The sequence below is a fragment of the Carya illinoinensis genome, chromosome 2, assembly GCF_018687715.1.
Source record: "Carya illinoinensis cultivar Pawnee chromosome 2, C.illinoinensisPawnee_v1, whole genome shotgun sequence".
Taxonomy (NCBI): Eukaryota; Viridiplantae; Streptophyta; class Magnoliopsida; order Fagales; family Juglandaceae; genus Carya; species Carya illinoinensis.
In genome coordinates, this window is record NC_056753.1 from 4,670,302 (window position 1) to 4,692,008 (window position 21,707).

Below are 21,707 nucleotides of genomic sequence, written 5' to 3' on the forward strand. Positions count from 1 at the left end.
AAAAAAATTGTAATGATAAGATGAAAATTTTATATCTCATCTGTGCTACCAAATCTATCTTATAGTCCTTGTGATTTTGCCTACGAGAACCATTAAATGATCGTACTGTGATTTGGACATTAAGGGCATGTTTGGGAAGTTCTCGTTTTAAAGTTTTTCATAAATTTTTTTTTGTAAATATCACTTAATCATAAAATATTTTTTTTTAATTTTAAATCTTTAATATTTTTATCTAATTATTATTTAATCATTACAATTTTTTAAATTTTTAAACAAATTATATAAAAAAAAAATACAATTCTTTTAACATTATAATATTTTATTCAATCTTTTCTTTTTTCTTTTTCAAAATCTTATAAAATATCTTAATTCAAATAATTTTACTACTATTAATTCACGTCTCATTTCACTGCCTAAAAACATATCCTAAAGCTAACATTCCTAATTAAGAAGGCTTACGTAGGGAGGAATTGGGGCTTGCATCGAGTAATTTTTCCACCGAAATGTGTCCAATAAAAAAGTAGGATTACTCGGAGGTTATGATTCATCCCACTGTCCTCCTTGTCTCTTTTATGGGTCAATTTCATAAAATTATTATTTTTCTAATATAAATATGACAATCATAAAAATATTTTACAAAATTAAATCTACAATCGGCATCTTTATATGATATGTTAGATTTATTATATAATAAAATTAATTTTATAATATAATAAAAGTAATTTTATAAAGATGACATATTTTATTATACGTCAGTTTTAAGTTAGATAATAATAAACTTATTATTTCCTACCACCCGTTTACTAGTCTTTTTATTTTATTTTATTTTTTAAAATTTTTAATTTTTATTTAATAGTTAAAGAAATGACTATCAGTAAAATTGAATATTTTTTATTTTTTTTCTTAATAATTAGAGATGTTAAAAAAATACTTAAAAGAAAATAATAAAAATTTCAAATATAATTATCTTTATAGGTTTACATTTTTTAAATTTCCTTATGTCTAAAGCATTTATTTTTGTTTAATGCAATCAGACTCTTCTATTGTAAAATCTGAGTCATGTTTTACATGTTTGCTTTTAGATTTCCATCTTCATTTCCTCATAATAGTGGGTGCGTTTGGGTGGCAGTGGGAACGTAGGGTATCCTTGACTTGCTTGCTACTCGGTGTAACAATGGTGTTCCAAACCATTGATAAATCAAACACTCTTTAGTTCTTCCTCCACATTCCTGAGCCTGAGAACTCGTTTCAAAAGTTCCCCCCCAAGGATAGTTGAATTTATGGTTTCAGATACTTTTTACTCTGGACTAGAAGATTTTCGAGAGGTCTTTTTGGCAACAAGGTTGATCCATGCACATGCACCCACAAAGTATGATCAAATAAAAAGTGAACAAGGGACATGTTTCCCAAAAGCCGAATCTGAGGTCTGTTGCAAGAGATGTTGTCGAGGTGAGTCAGGACCAAAGCAGACTTGTCACGGGCACGCAGCCGTCCAAGTAAAACCTTCAAGGGCCCTCCCATCGATACAGCCGTGCAATCATTATTAGTAGAGTCTTTGACACATTTTTATTTTTCTTTTTCTTTTTCTTTTTCTTTTCTGCATCATTCTACTGTGTTACTGTAAATTTACCTTCAAAAAAGAGAAAAAAAAAAAAAATTAACAAAGGGCCCTGGCCAATGAAAATCGAATTCATTGAGGAAAGAGAATGGGAGATGCGTTTGGGTTGTCGTTTGGTTAAGGATGACCCAATGGGTGTCCCCACCTCCTCCCAGCCCCCGTGGTTTGTAGCCTCATCTATACTAAATAGAAAAATCTAGTTATAAATATATTTGTGTACTAAGATATACACTAATTTATTATAATTAATTAAAAAATAAATTTTATTGAAAACAGTGTTAATTTAAATTTTAAATATGAAAAGATCAGTATTAATATATAAATTAGTACTTGATTATATTTGTATATAACAAAACTTTACTATATATATATCGGAACTGTTAGATACAATCGGCACATGTAAACAAGATGTAAATGGTTGTACATAATTAATTATGTGAATTTTATATTAATTTATTTTTTTTTAAATGATTGCATGCTGCTTGCACAATCACGACTTCAAATATTATTTATATATATATATACACGTAATATTCTATCTTTTCACTTTATGTCCAACAATAAATGATTATAAAAAGAGACCCAGAGAATATATATATGCGTGGGGTCGATCGAGCTACCACACACACATAATTTATGTATTGCTTTATCTTTTTTCTCTACTGAAATTCATCACAACTTCAACTTACCCACCTATTGTTCAGATAAAACTTCGATCTGTATGTGTCGTCTGTGTGTGTGTGTGTGAGAGAGAGAGATTCATGGATGATGATTTTTTGTAATTTTATCATAATTGCTTTGATCATAAAAGAATTTTATAAAAATAAAATTACGACTTATATAATTTAATGTGATATGTCAAATTATAAAATTATTTTTATTATAAAATAAATATAATATATTAAATAAAATTATGTCAATTTATAAATTTATTTTTATGAAATTTTTATTAATTATAACATGACTTATCTTGTTATTAACATATATAGTTCGTGAATATATTATATTGTCTTATGTGAATTCGTTGAACACATGCATGGATTTTTTTTTTTTTTTTTTAAGAGAAAGGATGTCCTTTTTTGAGTGATAGTGGTGGTGGTGGCGTGTGTTTTAACAGGTAGATAAAAAGATAAATGATAAAGCCATTTTGCTGTTCGGGCGGTATCGCTCAAGTATACCACTCAAGTGTACCGTTCGGAAAAAAAATAATATTTTTTTATTTAGTAATTAAGAAATAGATTTTAAATATATTGATATATTTTTTTTATTTAATAATTAAAAAAAAAATTTACACTGGGCGGCAAGCCAGCGGTTAGAGTAGCCCCACCCATAAAACACAGGAAATATAGCGTTGCGAAATAGATCGCAGAGCAGGGGGCGAGCGTTAAATGCAAAGGCAGTTGGGTTGGCGGCTCGGTGGTCTGAAAAACGGAAATGCATACCCATTATTAATGCAGCAGCTTCAAAAGCGTTGGCCTGTGTGGTTGGTGGCCATTCCTCTCTCTCTCTCAATGGATATATATATATATATATACACACAAACTTTAGTAAATATCTTTTGATAATAATAGATTTATAAATATAATAATTATATATTAAAATATATTAAAAAATAAAAAAAATTAATTTAAAATTAAAATTAAGATACATTAAAATAATATAAATAAATAAAAATAATATCATTATCACCATAATAAATACTACCACCACACTCATTAGAATAATATAAATAAATAAAAATAATATTATTATCACCACAATAAATACTACCACTACACTCAAAGAACGTAAAAAATTTAAAATTTTTTGAAAATTTTGGACGATAAATCCAAATTATGTGTTTTGATAAAAAAAAAATTTTAATCTTGACATATTTAAACAAATCTTATTTATATCTTAATGTTTTTCTTTGTGAATTTTTTTTTCTTTTTGTACTTGTTCTTCTTTAATGCCATTTTTTTTAAAGACCTGAACATTTACACTCAGATTAAAAAATCTTAGTATTTTAGGAGAAACATATAAGAGAGTGGGTTTGAGAGGACTAGGTAGAGAGGCAAACATAAGAGAGTGTGAGAGAGGTTCCAATGAGAGAAGAGAGAGGTAGAGAAAGATAATTGTATTCTTAAAAAAAGAAAATAACGGATTTAATAGAAAAATAAAAAAAGTTAACGGAAAAATAAGAAAAGTTACTATAACAGTTAGATGGCCACTTATTATAATAGAATAGATATCAACAAATATATTCATCATCCTATTTCTTATCACCCTATCATCTCATGATGTGATATTAGATGATTAGTTTATAAGTGAAAAATACACATATAAATATAGGCCTTTAGATGCATTGGATCATCATTAAGTAAATTTTCCTTAATATCACACTTTTACCTTTTATCGATTTTGTTCAAAACTGTCTTGTATGGTTACATATATAAGATTAAAGTCGAATAAAATATTATTTAACTATAATTTCTTAATACTATTTTTATTTTAAGATTTAAAAAAATTAAATTATTTTTTATATTTTATTTAAAAATTTAAAAAAATTGTAATAATAAAATAAAATAAAATAAAAAGATTTGTAAAAACAAAACAGACCTAATCTCGCTTTGAATTATCTATGGGTGATACTGTACCTACCTGGGGAAGCCACCGAAAGTCCTCACCGAATGTGAAGCTTTTTCTTTTTTGGTTTTTTTTTTTTTTCAAATATTATTTTAAACCTCTTAAGCATTTAAAAAAAAAAAATACGAACTCATTAAAAAAACGTTTCTTTAACCATTAAAAAAAAACCGGTAGAAAAAGTCAATGGACATCAATAGTGTTTTTCATTATCTATCTAAACTATATAATAATAAAATATTATTTATTTTCAATTTTATTATTAGTTTTCTAGGTTTTTTCATCATATTTTGCAGATATATTTTATTTTAATTATCATAATTTATAACGAGCATTTTTCTGATGGTTTTGTCATTAACAACATAACAATAATAGCTTTCATTCTAATTAACTTACTTTTTTTACTAATATTTCCAAAGCAAACTAATTGATTAGGTTTGAGCACGTATTTTACCCTATCTAAATCTATTACTATTCTATTTAAATATCTATTTGTAATTTTTATTTATTTTAATTTTAATAGTGATCTGAATATTATTTCTTATTAAAAAAAGTACAAATTAATTTTCTAACATTAATAATATTCCAACAGATATAATCTTCTAACAGTCTTATTTTTCCAATAGTTATATTTTTCTAACGGTCCTATTCTTCCAATGGATATTGTTTTAATGGTTATATTTCTCCAACGATTATATTCTTTCATTATAAAACAAAGCATTTCTTCAATAATTTTATTCACTTCAATTCAAGTTTCTTTATAAAATCATTTTTTAATATTTTTAATTTTCTCCTAATGGATCGTTTGCTTTTTCAAAAAATAAAAAACATAAATGACTTCTAAAACATCAAATAAAATGTATATATGGTTCAATACATAAAATAAAATCTACTATTAAAAACATCAAATAAAAGTCACGGTTCAAAACATCATTTTGTCCCGTAATTGTTTGTATTTCCATTCCCGTTTGTGTTGCATTCACATTACCCATTTACTTGTAGAAATCCCACCTGTAGAAATCCCTTCACATTCTCTTGCATTCACATTACCCATTGAAGCTCGTGTGAAAGGAAAGAGAGGCAATTGGAAAATGATAGCATCAAAATGAGAAAGCGGAAGAATATGTTAATGAAAAAAAAAAAATGTATTGCCAATCATTTTGGCTGGCTATTTTTGGCCAGTAAAAAACTCCAATGTTAAATTTAGTGTAGATTTGGAGAGTTTGCAGTGAATATAATTTGAGATGGGTAGCCAAACTTTGACTAAATTTTATCTATGGCTAGCTCACAGCAAATATTCTTAGTTCGTGAGATCAGTGAATGGCATTAGGTCGTGAGATCAGTGAATGGTATGCCAGTTACGTAATTCTTCGTCTCTTGAGCTTTACTACTTATCATCTCTACATATTACATATTTTTTTGGGGTTTATTATTCTTAAACTAATTGAATTCTTCTACTCATTATCCATATACCAAATATTTGGTAAAATAAAAAAATAAAAATAAAAATATAGTGTGTGATATGTGAGGATGATGAATAGAATTTATTGTCGCTTACCCACTCTAATCTATCTTTATAAAACTGGTGTTAGAGCTTTTATATCTTATTTTAACCCAAAAAAAAAAAATTATATTCCTCTAAATTTGTTTGATAACTTCCTATTTGTGCATGCATTTTTCCTATTATCGATAGCAAACAATTGATTTCATGACCCATAGTGGCCTTTACCACAAAGTAAATAATATAATTACAACACAATTAAGTAACTCATGGTTTTATTCAAATTAAGCTTTTATAAATGATAACGAAATAGATTTTTATTTATTTAATTTTTTGCCTAATAAGAAAGAGAGATACTTCACTATCTTAACATGATCATAATAGAACCATATCCGCAAGAACCGAACAAAAGGAGCTTAGTCGATAGGAAGCCGCATGCACTTCCTCTCGCTTAAACCCTAATCGCATTAGTAAATTCTATGAGACAGCTACTACTAATAATACTATAAGATGAATTATTTGATATTTAAATACTATACACTTAATTTTAAGGAGAGAATTAGAGCCAAGATGGGAAGGGAAGATTCAAAGCCAATGAAAATATGTAAGAGGTAAATTTGATAGGCAATGAATGGAGTCAAGGTTGTTCAAAGTCAGGTCAGGTTGGAGTTGGATTCATTTACTCCGAAAGCCATGCGTCCCTATTCCTATTCCTATCCCTATCCTTATCCTTTCTAAGTTGGTTGATTGACAGTAGATAAGGGAGAAACACAAAAATAATGTAAAGATAGGAAATTGAAGATTGCTAGGGTCCTGATAATTCAAGATTGCTTGCTGTAGGTTTCTCCCTAGTTTGATGCCATGCCTAGCTGATAGCTGATAATAATGCTGTGGGACATTGTTTTCATGTTACAATATTATTGAGGTATGTTGGGTAGGTAGAAAGACTTTATTTATAAATAAGAAGAGAGGATGCGCTTCTTCTCTGTATTATTGATATAACAGGAGATTTTAAAATAATTTAATTTTAAGTCTGAATTGAATTTTTTATGAATAATAATGAGTTGAGATAATAGAGTGAATTTTATGAGATCTATCTAAGATGAGTTTAAATTTATTTAAATATTAAGATGAGTTTATATGTATTTATAAGAAGTTGAAAAAAGTTGTAAGTCTCACATATAAAGAAATTTTGAGTTGAGATGAATTTAGTGATTTGAAAGTTAAGTATTTAGATGTTAAACTCAACTTAAAATTAAACTAAAGTCCAAGCACTAAACGGGACATTTAGTCTTTTTTTTTTTTTTAATAAATCAAATTTAGAAAAATTTGGTTGTAAGCAATTTTGCACACCAATACGCTTACCCATAAAATGTGATTGGTCAGAAAGTCAAGTTTTAATAAAAATAGTGCCAATCTAAATTTTGAATATAAATACAGCAGTAATAATATGCAAATCGATACACGAATTCGTTTGTATATAGCAAAATTCATTAAATTTTGTTATGTCAAAATATTTGTGTTGTTTGCGCCAACTTTGAAAATATAGTGGCCTATACACAAGAACATTAATTGGTCGTAAGAAGTTATAACTCCAATTTTGTTGCATGGTCAGATTGGAAGGAAAATCCATATATATAGCAAGCACCTGCATGTATGAACAAAAAAAATGGACTGATAGATGCTAGATTACCATAACCTTTAGGAATGCTTTCCAAACAAAGGTTATTGTTCTTTATCTTGCTAAAAACCTGAAATGGCTGAAATGAGGACAAAATAAATAGATTTAAGGTTCTGTTTGGTCACTGAAATTTTTTAAATGAGAATTTTGAATTTTAAGATTAAATATTAAAATATTATATTTTAATATTATTATTGTATTAAAATTTAAAAAAAATTAAATTATTTATTATATTTTATATAAAAATTTAAAAAAATTATAATAATAATATACAAATTTTATATTTAAGATGAAAATTTATTATGACCAAACAGTCAAAATAGAAAAATGTTAAATAGTGTATTTATTTTAAGAAAATGGTAGAATTTATTGTTAATTTTTTTTTTTTAATAGGATCTCGTATTTATACCTTCTATACTCGATGTGTATGATGTCATTTGGCAGTCAGCAGACGTGACATATAGCCCTCTAAATAAAAGAGATTTCCGCAAACTTGGCTTCATCTCTGCAGAGTCAGTACTCTTTGTGAGCTGTGGTTGCAGATTCTGCCCATCAAAATAATTACCAAAAGCAACAAAGAATCGTGAAAATACAGGGTGTAATTAATTGTTCGCATTTAAATCTTTGTCCTTTACGGTGGGTTTGGCTTTTTATTTTTATTTTTTGGAAAGATAAGAACTATTTGATTAAAAGCAAATAGATACAAAAGGTTCAAAGATCATGCATGAAAGTATGTTTCAATATATAAGTAGGGGTATTATATTGTGTTAATAGATCGTGTTTATATCGTGTTAAAATATGTATATTATATAATATAAATAAATTTTAATTCGATTTGTTAAGTTTATCGTATCAAAATCTTAAATCCTAACACGACCCATTAATATAACGGATTGTGTTGTGTCAATCCGTTTTGACTTATTAGTAAATAATACAAAATAAGTTAACACGATACAATATAACTCGTTTCAAAATATTTATATAAATAGGTTGAATAGATTCGAAATTAACACGTTTAACTTGATTAAATTTAGTATAATTTTATATAAATGTTAAAATCATAATATCTATAAAAATTATAAACTAATTACAAGTCTAAAATTATAATCTAAACAATAAAAATATCAAAATTAAAATTATAACAATTTTACTTTTAAGTATAATGGTATAATTATAATTTTAACTTTCTTAACATGTTATATAGGGTTATAACAGGTTAACTCGTTATCAACCCGTGAAGCAATTGTGTCTTAACGGGTTAACCCGTTTTGACATGAAACCATTAAGACTAAATCCTAACCTGCTATTATCGTGTCGTATTCGTATTGGGTTAACAGGTCGTGTAATATATTGTCACCCCTATATATAAGTTACGTAGGTTCTTTCTACTGTGGAAAGGTAAAATACAGAAAAAATAATAGAGTGAGACATATTTTTTAAGATAAAATTGGAGGCTGCTTATTACGCTAAATTGTGCATGCATCGATTTCGAAGTCTATAAATTTTTTTACTGACCACACATAAAATAAAAAAGAAAAAATGATAAGAAGTGGTATGTCTCGAGCAATAGATTACATTTCTCACTCTATGCCTTAAGAGTCTTTTCGGATTACATGAATTGCTTGTAAACAAGATGCTATCGACTTGCTCATATATGTTGTTAATAAAGTATTTCGGTAATAAATTGAGATAAAATAAATTAAGATAAAAATTAAAAATTAAATAAAATATTATTAATTATTATTTTTTTAATATTATTATTATTTTGATATTTAAGAAAATTGATATACTTATTATATTTTACGTAAAAATTTAAAAAAATTATAATAATAAAATGAGATAAAATATTTCTACTATCCAAACGTAACTAAATTATTAAAAAGTGTTACTTTTTATTTATTTACTAAACATTAATTTTAAATCAAGAAATAATAAAAAAAAATAACGACTAAAAATACAGTACACAACATTAATTATTTCTTGATTGTTGATCTTGTTCTCGCTCTCAATTTATTATAGCCTTTTGCCATACTCAAACAACATTAATTATTTCTTGATTGATGATCTTGTTCTCGCTCTCAATTTATTATAGCCTTTTGCCATACTCAAATGAAAGGAAAGCAAAATTCAACCATGATATAGATAATAAAAAATCTAATTACAAGTTCGTTTATCACGCATTAAACACGATTATTGATGTGAAAGTATATCCCATCAACAAACATTAAAAAAAAAAAAATCTATATATATTTTAACCCTTTGCCTTAATAAATTATGTTGTGCAGGAAGGCTATCTTTGCATGCCATCCATCCAAAATTCTTAACTTTACTAGGCAATTTTAAGTTCCAAAAATTTCTCTAAACCCACTTAGAATCATCTGTATGAGAACTTTTAGCTACATCAGATGGATGAAACAATTGCAAAGTTGTATGGTAACCAAATTTCACAGAGTAATAACCATTTTTATTTTCCATCCATACAACTCTATCATCTACATGTCTAGACAACAAAGGAAGTGAACAAGAAGTAGAAGCCACATGAGGAGGAAAAATGGGAAGGAAAAAAATAAAAACCGACTCCTTATTCCACAAAGATAAGTTCTGCAATAGCAAGCAATCAACAGTTGAGGAAGGTTGAATTAAATGATGAGGGGCAATAGAATTTAACTGACGATCAAAAGAAAGCCACCGATATTGCATTATATGAACTTTATCACCCTTCCCAATTTGCCAAATACAACAAGACACAAAAGCTCCTTAGCTACAAAAATACTTCTCCAAACATAGGATGGTTTGCAAGTTAAACTTGAATGTAGAAAATCCACATTAGAAAAATATTATGCTTTAAATACCTAGGACAACTAAGATTGTGGTTCTGTTAAAAACCGCCACCATCGTTTAGCAAGAAACACCAATTTAAACAATTTTAGATTTTTAAAACTCATTCCTCCTTGAGCTTTGGAAACACACATTTGCTTCCAACTAATCCAATATATTTTGTGTTCTGAATTCTGCTAAACCCACCAAAATCGAGCAAACATTGATTCTAACTCCCCACATAATCGTTTAGGTAGCCAAAACCAGCTCATCGGCATGAATAATTAATTAAGCTTTCTAATGCAATTGTGCATGGTACCATTAATTTAATAGCCATATCAAATAACTTAAAACATGTCAATAATATTATAAAAAAACTAGAAGGAATAAAATTATAGAAATAAAGCATACAAAATGCAAAATCGAAAAAACAACCAGACAATATTAGAACTGCAGTTCATGGCTAATGATATTGTTTAATGGAATCTTCGTTAATTAACACTTTGACTACATCGTCCGGAAATTAGAATTGGGGTCTCCTAGCTCTCGTTGAGGAGTTTTTTTGCCTTGAGTAAGTTTTGTCTTCTAGTTTATGCTGAGAATGTGTCTGTTATTATTATTTCAGAATCTGTTTTTCTAGTTTCTTATTGCTATTCATGGCAAAAGAGATAATTGAAAAGTGTGGCAGACTAGGAAACACTAAGGCTGAACAAACTGAAGTGGAAGTTGCTTTGGCAAAAGAGGATGTCATTCATCAACATGGAAAATTGTGTCTAATAGGCCATATAATATCTGACAAAGTCATCAATAGAGAAGCCTTCAAGTCTACAATGTTAAATATTTGGAAGCCTCAGGGTTGTGTGATATTCAGAGATGTTGGCACCAACTTTTTCATTGTGGAAATTCAGAAGCAACAAGATCTAAACAAGGTAGGTCATGGCTATTTGATCTATTTCTATTCTGCCTTAAGAAATTTGATGGCTATTTTTCTCCAAATGATGTTACTTTCAATAAGGAATATTTGTGGATTCAACGACATTATATCCCTCTTGGTGGGATGACTCATATTATTGGAGAACAGATTGGGAAAGTCGTTGGTAAAGTAAATGAGGTAGATGCTGATGAAGAAGGTATTGGTTTGGGACCTTATCTTAGAGTTAAGGTTGGTTTTGACATTACCAAGGCCTTAATGAGAGGTATCCATATCAACTTTCAAGGTAACAAAGTGTGGATTGAGTTTAAGTATGAGAGACTTACCAATTTTTGTTTTAGATACGGTGTGATCAGACATGGTAGTAATGGTTGTCCAAGAGCAAACACTATTAGATATTTACATTCAAAAGATAATGCACAGTATGGAGTATGGCTGAGGGCCTCTTCAGGAAAACCTATGGTTACAGTTAAGAAGAAGATTAAAGATGACAAATCTAGTCCAAACTCTAAGCAAGAAGATTAGCAGGTTGAAGATGATGATGTGAGCACTACTCAAATCTCTCTTAGAAGGAATCCTAAGGGTGCTAATAATATAGCTCATATCCCATAACAGTAGTTGAATTTCAGGAAACTGATACCTTTTTTAAGGAATGAGAGCTTTTAAAGGAGCATACTATTAAGGAAAACAATAATAAGGAGCAGGAGCAAATCAAGAAGGGATCAGGCACACAAATGGTAAAGGAGAATGTGGTGCATGAAACATATATGGAAACTGATATTGATGGCATTTATCACTACATTTATGTCGAGTCAATTCATAATCTTGAAGATCCAGATGTGGTTAATTCAATGAGTCACTTTACCAAATGGAAAAGAAGGGCATGTGTTAAAAAAGATTTGGAAGTTAGAGATGTTTATATTGTAGGGAGAAGTAGTAAAAAAAAAATAGGTTGCAGTAACTATTTGTGGAAAGGGCCATGATAGTCCCATCAGTAAGAAGGGAAGGAAGACTAAAACTAGAGATGTGATGGATGAAAAGTTAATGGTAGAGGCTGAGAACCAGCTTAAATAAGTCTCTTATGTTGGAACTGTCAAAGGCTTGAAAACCTTCAAATAGTTTGAATTCTTAGTTTGTTAATTAGGGAAAAGTGCCCAATTTTGTTTTTTCTAATGGAAACCAAATGTAACAAAGGAAGAATTGAGGAAGTAAGAGCCAGGTTGGGTTTTGATGATTGTTTGGCAGTGGATGGTAGAGGACAGAGTGGTGGACTAGGTCTTTTATGGAAAAAGAAGTTGGATGTCTCTCTTATTTATTTTTCAACTTGGCACTTTGGTATTGATGTTAAGGTAGCAGACTTTAACCAATGGATGTTTACTGGTTTTTATGGCCATCCTGATACAGCAAAAAGAGATTCTAGTTGGGCACTTCTCAAGTACATTAAGCCTTCGAACAATATCCCATGGTTATCTGCCGGAGACCTTAATGAAATTACCTGCCAAGCTGAGAAAGTTTGAGCTGCTCTAAGACCCTTCAAACAAATGGATTTGTTTAGGAAAGCCTTGGATTTTTGTTCTCTAAGTGAGATTGTTACAAAGGGCCCTAAATTTACTTGGTCTAACAATAGAATGGATAGAGGGTTTTGCAAAGGAGAAGCTGGACAGAGTTATTGCAAATCAGGAATGGAACCAAGTTTTTCCAGATTCCCATTGTTATGTGTTGTCTGCTGTTAAATCAAATCACAGTCCCTTCTAAATAGTTTTTGATGAAAAAGAAAGAAGGCTAAAGAGAAAGACTCATCTATTCAGATATGAAGCATCATGGAATCTAAAGGAAGATTGTTCAAAGGTTGTCCATAATGCATGGCAGAGACCTTCATGGGGTCCTTCTGAAGAACCACATATTTATAGGAAAATCCAAGCATATCAAGATTGAAATAAAGAGCAAAGCATCAGTGGTTAGCACATGGGGATAGAAATACTACATTATATCCTGTGTTTGCTAATCAAAGGAAAAAGTCAAATTTTATCAAACATATCACTGACAATAAAGGAGTGTTACACTCAAATCAAGCCACTATAGGCGACATTTTTAATTCTTATTTTACAGAATTGTTTCATTCCTATAGTCTTGCAGGGATTAACAATTGTTTGCTTCATTTGGAGACCAAAGTCACTCCTGCTATGAACAATCTGCTTCTAGTTGATTTTTTTAACCAAAGGTAAAAGAAGCTATTTTCCAAATGGTATCATTAAGCTCTCTAGAAACCGATGGATTCCTTGCTCAATTTTATCAAAATGATTGGGAGGATGTTGGAAAGGATGTATGCAAGTTTGTATTGAATTTCCTTTAGCAATGTGGCTCTCTTAGAAGTATTAATAATACTTTTATTACTCTTATTCCAAAAGTTAAAAAACCTAAGAGAGTCACTGAATGTAGACATATTAGCTTGTATAATGTGCTTTATAAGATAATGTCCAAAGTTCTTGCTAACAGATTGAAATAGGTGTTGCCTAAGATCATATCTCCTAATCAAAGTGCCTATATTCCTGTGAGACTTATTTCAGACAACATCCTTGTGGCATATGAGACACTTCATACATCATACACTTGAAAGAGATTGAATGAAAATTACATGGCTCTTAAGTTTGATATGAGCAAAGTATATGATCGAGTGAAATGAAAGTTTCTTCAAACAGTGTTGCATAAAATGGGGTTTGATCACATATGGACTTCACTTATCATAGAATGCATATCTTCTGTTTCCTACTCCTTATTACAAGATGGTGAACCTCGAAACTCTTTTTCTCCTTCAAGGGGCCTTAGATAAGGAGATCCCCTCTCTTCATACATGTTTATCATTTGTGCTGAGACTCTTTATTCTTCATTTAATCAAGCTGAGAGAGTGGATAGTATTCAGGTGTCCCTATTGGCAGGTCTTCACTCACTATTAATCATCTCTTTTTTGCTTATGATAGTTTTTTATTTTATAAGGCAAATCCTCCTCAATGGAGTAGAATCTTTGGCATCTTGGACCAATATGAAAAGGTTTCTGGGCATAAACTTGATAAGGACATGACTTCTAATTTTTTTAGCAAACATACTCCTCTAGATGTTAAAAACATAATTGTAGAAGTGGCAGGTGTGAGATCAACTGAAACTTATGAAAAATATTTGGGACTTCTAGCTGCTGTAGGTAGATCAAAGGTCTCATCTTTTAACTCTCTATTAGATAGAACTTAAGCTCGATTATCCAATTGAAAAACAAAGTTCTTATTTGTTGCAAGTAAAGAAATTCTTATGAAAGCAATTCTTCAAGCTATCCCCACCTACACCATGGGTATTTTCTTGCTACCAACCTCCATCACTCAGAGATTAGGAAGTTTTGGTGGGGACAAAATGGAGATCAATTTAAGATTCATTGGCTAAAGTGGGACCAGTTGGGTTTGTAAATGAGGTAGGGGTTGAGCTTTAGGGATTTTAAAAGTTTTAATCTAGCAATGTTAGCCAAACAAAGCTGGAGGATGATTACAAATCTTGATTCCTTGACTACCTAAGTGTTCAAACAGAAATATTTTCCTCATAAAAATTTAATGGAGGCTACTTTGGGTAATAGGCCAACATATGTGTGGGGGAGTTTCAAAGTAGAGCAACAGTTATTGAAGAATAGGCTAATATAGAGGACTGGTGATGGAAGGAAAGTCAGAATTTGGAAAGATCAATGGATTCCAAGACCACATTCTCTAAAGATCTAATCTCCAATGATGAGTGATAATGAAGATGCTAGAATTGCTGAGCTTATTGACATTGACAGAAGTGATTGGAATTTGAATAAGTTGCATTTCTTATTCTCCCCACAAGAGGTTGATCTTATCGAAGTATTCCACTTGGTCTTGGCAGAAAAGAGAACAAACTGGTATGGCATTACATTAAGGATAGCATTTTTACAATTAAAAGTGCCTATCATTTGCATCAAGACCTTGAATTAACATGTCATGAAAGCTGCTCAGATGATCATGGCAAGGAAAAGGTATGGAAAACAATTTGGAAGCTGAATGTACAAAATGCAGTCAAATTATCTATATGGAGGGCCTACAAAGATGCCTTAACTACTCTTTCCAACATGTGAAAAGGAAGATTGTTGAGGAAGACTTATGCCCTATCTGCAAGTTAACTTCAAAATCATTTGGACATACCCTTTGGAGTTGTGATGGAGCAAAGGATGTATGGAGCCTAGGGAGTAAAAAAAATTCAAAAGATGGCTTTCCATAGCACTTTAGACATTTGGAGCAGATTTTGTAATATTTTAGAGAAAAATGAGCTCGAAGTAGTAACAATTGTAGCAAGACTGATTTGGTATAAAAGGAATAATGTTATTCATGGGAAGACTTTTGACCATCCCTCATTCATTTAGGTTAAGGCTAAGGAGAATTGGCATTCTTTTCAACAGTCTCAAATCCTAAAAAAGGTTCCATAGCATCAACCTTCACAAGTTCAGCAGCAGTAGCAACATCACAAATAGATGAAGCCAACAGGTCTTAAGTTTAAAGTTAATTGGGATGATGCTATTAACAAGGAAATAGGAAAGATTAGCATTGGGGTTATTATCTTAGATGGAGAAGGACATTTGATGGGGTCTCTTTGTATCTTAGAGATATAGTTATGTCTTCAGAGGTGGCTGAGTCAATAGCAACTATGATGGTAGCTAATTCCTGTAAAGATATGGGCATTCATTTTTTCATTTTAGAATGAGATACTTTACAAGTGGTCACTAATCTTTCAAGTGCTTATATTGATTGGAGCCAAGCTGAGTGGTTAATAGAAGACACTAAAACTTTGCTTAATTCTTTTGCAAATTGGTCTGCTAAACACATTAGAAGAGCTTGTAACAAAGTATCTCATGTTCTTACTTGGGAAGCTTTATCTCTTCATGAGGATCGTATAAGCATGGAAGAAATTTTACTTTGTATTCAATCAATTGTATCTCAAGAGATGCTGTAAGACTTGTAAAGCAATAAGATTATTCTTCTTTTTTTTTTTAAAAAAAAAGAGAGATATTATTTAATAACAAATAAGCTAATATATAGAAAAATTAAGAAAGAAATTAGAAATATAGAAAGAAAAAAATTGAAAATTTCTATTTATAATTTGATTTAGAAGAAAATTTTAAAACTTGAATCTTACCAATTAAATCTTATTATTTAAGTGACGTGGATGATGTGCTCTATACACCGACTTAATAAAAAAATAACTAAAAAAAATAAACGTTGCCATATGTTTGGCTAATTAACTTGGTTGTAGTAAGGGTTTACAAAAACTTGTTTGGCTAAAGGAATCTGAGGAGACTTTATTTTCCCATGAATTCTTTATTTTGCTCCAACTTTCTGAATGTAATAATAAAAATAAAAATATTCATATAGACAGAGATGTTATTTTCATTTTTTTGGGAATAAAAGTTTTTTATTTTTTTTATTCGCCTGTTGACCCCTTTATCAAAACAACGATTATTGCATAAATGTTTCTCAAGTGATTATATATATTATCACCTAGTGATTGCTCATAATAAAAAAACTAGTTTGTAATGAGTTGAAATTTATTATTATATATATATATATATAATTTCTCAAGCATCATCTTTATATTCTATTGAGCTCTCCATCATATTATTTTATTTTTTAAATTTATTTTATTGGTGTATCTCAAACCTTCACACACAGATAAGACATTTTATTGTACTGTATTTATTACCACAACCACAATAAATTCACTAATTTGTTTTACATCAAGATTATTTAAAAAAGGCTTGAAAATCTAAAGTATTCCTACTATTTATGATTACTTTTTTCAATAGACAAGGGCTTTTAAAAAATAAAATAAAATTCTAATACTTAACCCTTTTATCATTTTATTATTGTGTTTTCACTAAAGAAAAAAAACCATTCATTCTCTTATAACCAATGATTTATTATTATTTACTTTTATGACTTCCTTACCTCTTAACTATTAGAGTAACCACTAGTAATGAGTAGTTTGGGAGTATACTTGACATTAAAATGATATATGGCCATGTCTAGTTATGATGTATTTTGGTCATGTTGATAATTTTCTTTGGATAGGATTTTGGTACATAAGAGAGAAACTTTGTATAATTTTTCTATTAAAAAAACTCATATTAAAGTCTATGAAAGTAAATAGGCAGAGTTGAAAAGTTATTTGAGTATAATTTTGAAGAGCATTTTTGTTTTAAAGTATGTGAAAATTGTATTGATTTTTGTTTGTAAATAATAATTGGATGAAAAGTTGAAATAAAAAGGTTGGGACTTAAAAATGTTTGGTTAATATATGGCCGCTACCCACCCCTATATGGGTGGAAACTTGTCCTCTTCGCCCCTATTCCTCAATTGGGCGGGGTGGTCCTATGCTACCCCCGTCTTCGGCCTTTATTCACCTCATTGAGTGGGTGGGTGGATTTAAGAACATAATCATCTGTAAGATCCACTATAATAATGATCTTGAACATGGATTAAAAAAGAAAAAGAAAAAGAAAAAGAAAAAACCATTTATTAACATCGTGTTTCACAAACTTTCGTGTCAGATTTTCAGCAACTTAGGTTTTTAATCTTGGAATAACGGATACAAAGAAAACACCGTGAGATAGGAGTTATGGTATTGGTCAGAGAATTTCTGATGCTAAAATTAGTATTGTGAGCAGTGTAAGTAAGTAGAGAGTTTAGAGAGAGAGTTCATAGTATCTGAAGATCGTCTTATATACCTAATTTCTGGGAGTCAACTTCACATTCCTTGTGTTAGAGGTACATGTCACTTCAACTGTGTCCTCAGTCAAATGACATAAATGCGGCGTAACCTTCTGTCCCATCTGCCTAGTGGTAGGTGTGACACCTCACATCCCCCATCCTTCCTTACTTGTTGTCAAGAGATTAGGGATTCCTTACATGTACTGCCTACCCGCATGTTCAGACTCTCTGGGACCAAGTGGCGTAGGGGGGAACCGGAGCGATGTCTCCATTGTTCCCTTTCCTTTAGGGTTAGGGCCCTCTATTGGCCAATGGGTTGTTTGGTTTGCTCGGACTCCTTGTATCTAGGCCTAGGAGCATTCCCTTTACACCAACTAAAATCGATAAATTTACAAATATACCAACCAACATCGACATATTTGAAAAAAGAATTAATCAAACACAACAGATTTACAACAATTGAATATGGACGAGAAACAATCAAATCACCGATACAAAAAGATGACGATTGAAATGATATCTCAGCAATTCCTTTTTTTTTTCCTATGCCTCAATGTTCTTCTCAATGCAAGAGACATAGATTTGTCTCTCCTATTCTCTTAAACTAAACAAAGATTTTGATTTAAAAAGAAAAATAGTCCCAAATATGAGTGATTATCATAAAAGCTTAAAAGATACCAAGAACCCTTTGGAAAACCTAATCCTTAAATTTCAATCGGTTGTAAAGAAGAAGGAAAATGCATAAATAGAAGACAAAAGAAAATATAAGAAATAAATAAAGAAGAAGAAGATGATGAGAAGAAAAAGAAGAAGAATAGTCGGAGAGGTGAGGAATGAGAGGCATGAGAGATGGAAGATGCGTAGGTGGTTGGAGAAACAAAAGTGTAAGATGCAATGAGGCATATTAGCCGGACTAATTGGACTAGTGGGCCAGATTGCAAGGGCCTACCCTGGGCCTAGATTAATAAATAAAAAAAGATTTTTTTTTTTAATTTTTTGTTAAACCAAACATAATTTAATGGAAACCTTTTCCAATTTACTCTTTGTTTTTAGATAAACCCAAACGGAAATTGCTTGGCATATGGGCAAATTCATGAAGGAGAAAACGTTGTCTGTCCCCTTTTTTCTTTGTGACTTTGCCTATATGTGTAGTATTGAACAAAAAACACATACAAATAAGATAAATGCTAGGTAGATCAATGGTTTACTAAGCATTTGCACTAATAGGTGCATTTTTAATTTTTAAATGTTAAGAAATGTATTGAATTGTTTTTTTTTCTATTTTTTGCTTTCTTTTCTTAAATGTTAAAAAAAATATTTCTTAATGTTAAAAAATAACAATAAAACAATCGGTCATTCTATCGGTAGACCATTGGTCTCCATAGAATGACCCAATAAGCTTTTTATAATAATGCGACATTTAGATAACGGTAATCTATGAGGATTCTTAAAAATCCTAAAAGACTATCATAAGTAGATACATTTAAATGAAGCGAATCGATATCTATTTAAAACTAGATTTTTTTGCAAAAACTTTTGATAAAAACATAAATTTCCTTATATACCTAATTTCTGGGGAGTCAACTGCCAATTCCTTGTGTTAGAGATACATGTCATCTCAATTGTGTCCTCAGTCAAATGACATAAATATGGTGTGACCTTCTATCCCATTTGTCTAGTGGCAGGTGTGATATCTCGGATCCCCCCTCCTTCCTTACTTGTTGTCAGGAGATTAGGAATTCCCTACGTGTACTGCCTGCGTGCCTGTTTAGATTCTCTTGGGCCAAGTGGCTTAAGGGGGAACCGGAGCGATGTGTCCATTGTTCCCTTCCCTTTAGGGTTGGGGGCCCTCTATGGGCCAAAGGGTTGCCTGGTTGGCTTGGACTCCTTGTATATGAGCCTATACTCCTGGGCCCCAGGCCCAAAGGAAAAAATTACCCTAACACCAACTAAAATTAATAAATTTACAAATATACCAACCAACATTGACATATTTGAAAAAAGAATTAACCAAACACAACATATTTGCAACAATTGAATATGGACGAGAAACAATCAAATCACCAATATAAAAAGATGACAACCGAAATGATATCTTAGCAATTCCTTCTTTTTTTTTTTTTTTTTCTATACCTCAATGTTCTTCTCAACGCAAGAGACATAGATTTGTCTTTCTTATTTTCTTAAACTTGAAAAAGATTTTGATTTGAAAAGAAAAATAATCCCAAACATGAGTGATTATCAAAAAAGCTTAAGAGATACAAAGAATCCATTGGAAACCTAATCCTTAAATTTCAATTGGTTGTAAAGAAGAAGGAAAAGCGAAAATAAAAGACAAAAGAAAATATAAGAAATAAATAAAGAAGAAGATGATGAGAAGAAAAAGAATAAGTGCTGAAGAGGTGAGGAATGAGAGGCATGAGAGATGTAAGATGGGTACGTGGTTGGAGAAAAAAAAGTGTAAGATGCAATGAGGCATATTAAGCTTTCCCGCCCGTTACCCTAGTAGGCCGAACGAATTGGACAAGTTGGCCAGATTGCAAGGGCCTGCCCTAGGCCAAGATTAATAAATAAAAACGATTTTTTTTTTTAAATTTTTTTTGTTAAACCGAACATAATTTAATCGAAACCTTTTACAATTTACTCTTTATTTTTATATAAAGTCAAACAGAAATTGCTTGGCATATGGGCATATTTACAAAGGTAAAACATTGTTTGTCTCCTTTTTTCTTTGTGAATTTGCCTATATGTGTAGTAATACTTGAACAAAAATCACATACAAAAAAGAGAAATGCTAGGTAGATTGATGGTTTACTGAGCATTTGCATCGATAGGTACATTTTTAATTTTTAATTTTTTAAATGTTAAAAATGTATTGAATTGTTTTTTCTTTCTATTTTTTGTTTTTTTTTCCTTAAATGTTAAAAACATATTTCTTAATGTTTAAAAATAACAATAAAACAATCAGTCATTCTATCGATAGACCATCAATCTCTGTAAAATGACCCATCGGTCTCCGTAGAATGACCCAATAAGCTTTTTATAATAAAGCGACATTTAGATAGCGGTAATCTATGAGGATTCGTAAAAATCCTAAAAGATTATCATGAGTAGATACATTTAAATGAAGCGAATCAATATCTATTTAAAACTAGATTTTTTTCGCAAAACCTCTCGATAAAAACATAAATTCCCTTATAAAATATAGGAAGTCCATATTTTCATCATCATAGAAATGTTGTTTTATTTTTAAATAGGCAAAAATAAACTCTATAGCCTTTTAATTTAATTTAATATTATTTATTTTCTTCTAAAATTCTTACGATGAATTTTTTACGACTTATTTTTTTATGTTTTGTTGCGAGAATTTTTAAAATCTGTATACAAAGAGCAAAGAATTATTTTACTCTGAAAAAAAAAGTTTGTATTTGTTTAAAATAAAAAAGGATAACCAAAAAAATTTAGATATTATGTACAAGTTTTATTTCAAAAAAAGTAAAGAAAACCACGATTTATTTGTATTTTATTCACTATCATTTTTTTTTAATTATATTCTCTCAAATATTTTTTACACAATTTGAAAGAAAAAATATTGGGACGTTGACAAAAAACATAGAAAACGGCCAAAAGTATGCCTGAGAAAGTTTGTATATATGTACAGTAGTGGTATTATCACACATCCCAAGAATCAGAGTCCCGCCATATGGGTGAGAGAGGCGGAGAGATGCAAGGCAAGAGGAGGGAGGGGGGGAGTCATGGGATCTGAATCTCTGTCATTGTAA

General features: G+C 30.2%; 2 non-coding genes across 2 annotated transcripts; both read right to left on the reverse strand.

Moving 5' to 3' along the window:
* Positions 1-18,388: 18,388 nt before the first annotated feature.
* Positions 18,389-18,526, reverse strand: LOC122302096. Its single transcript, XR_006240342.1, has one exon. It is a non-coding gene; the product is annotated as a small nucleolar RNA snoR111 (small nucleolar RNA).
* Positions 18,527-19,963: 1,437 nt separating this feature from the next.
* Positions 19,964-20,092, reverse strand: LOC122302097. Its single transcript, XR_006240343.1, has one exon. It is a non-coding gene; the product is annotated as a small nucleolar RNA snoR111 (small nucleolar RNA).
* Between the last annotated feature and the right edge of the window lie 1,615 nt (positions 20,093-21,707).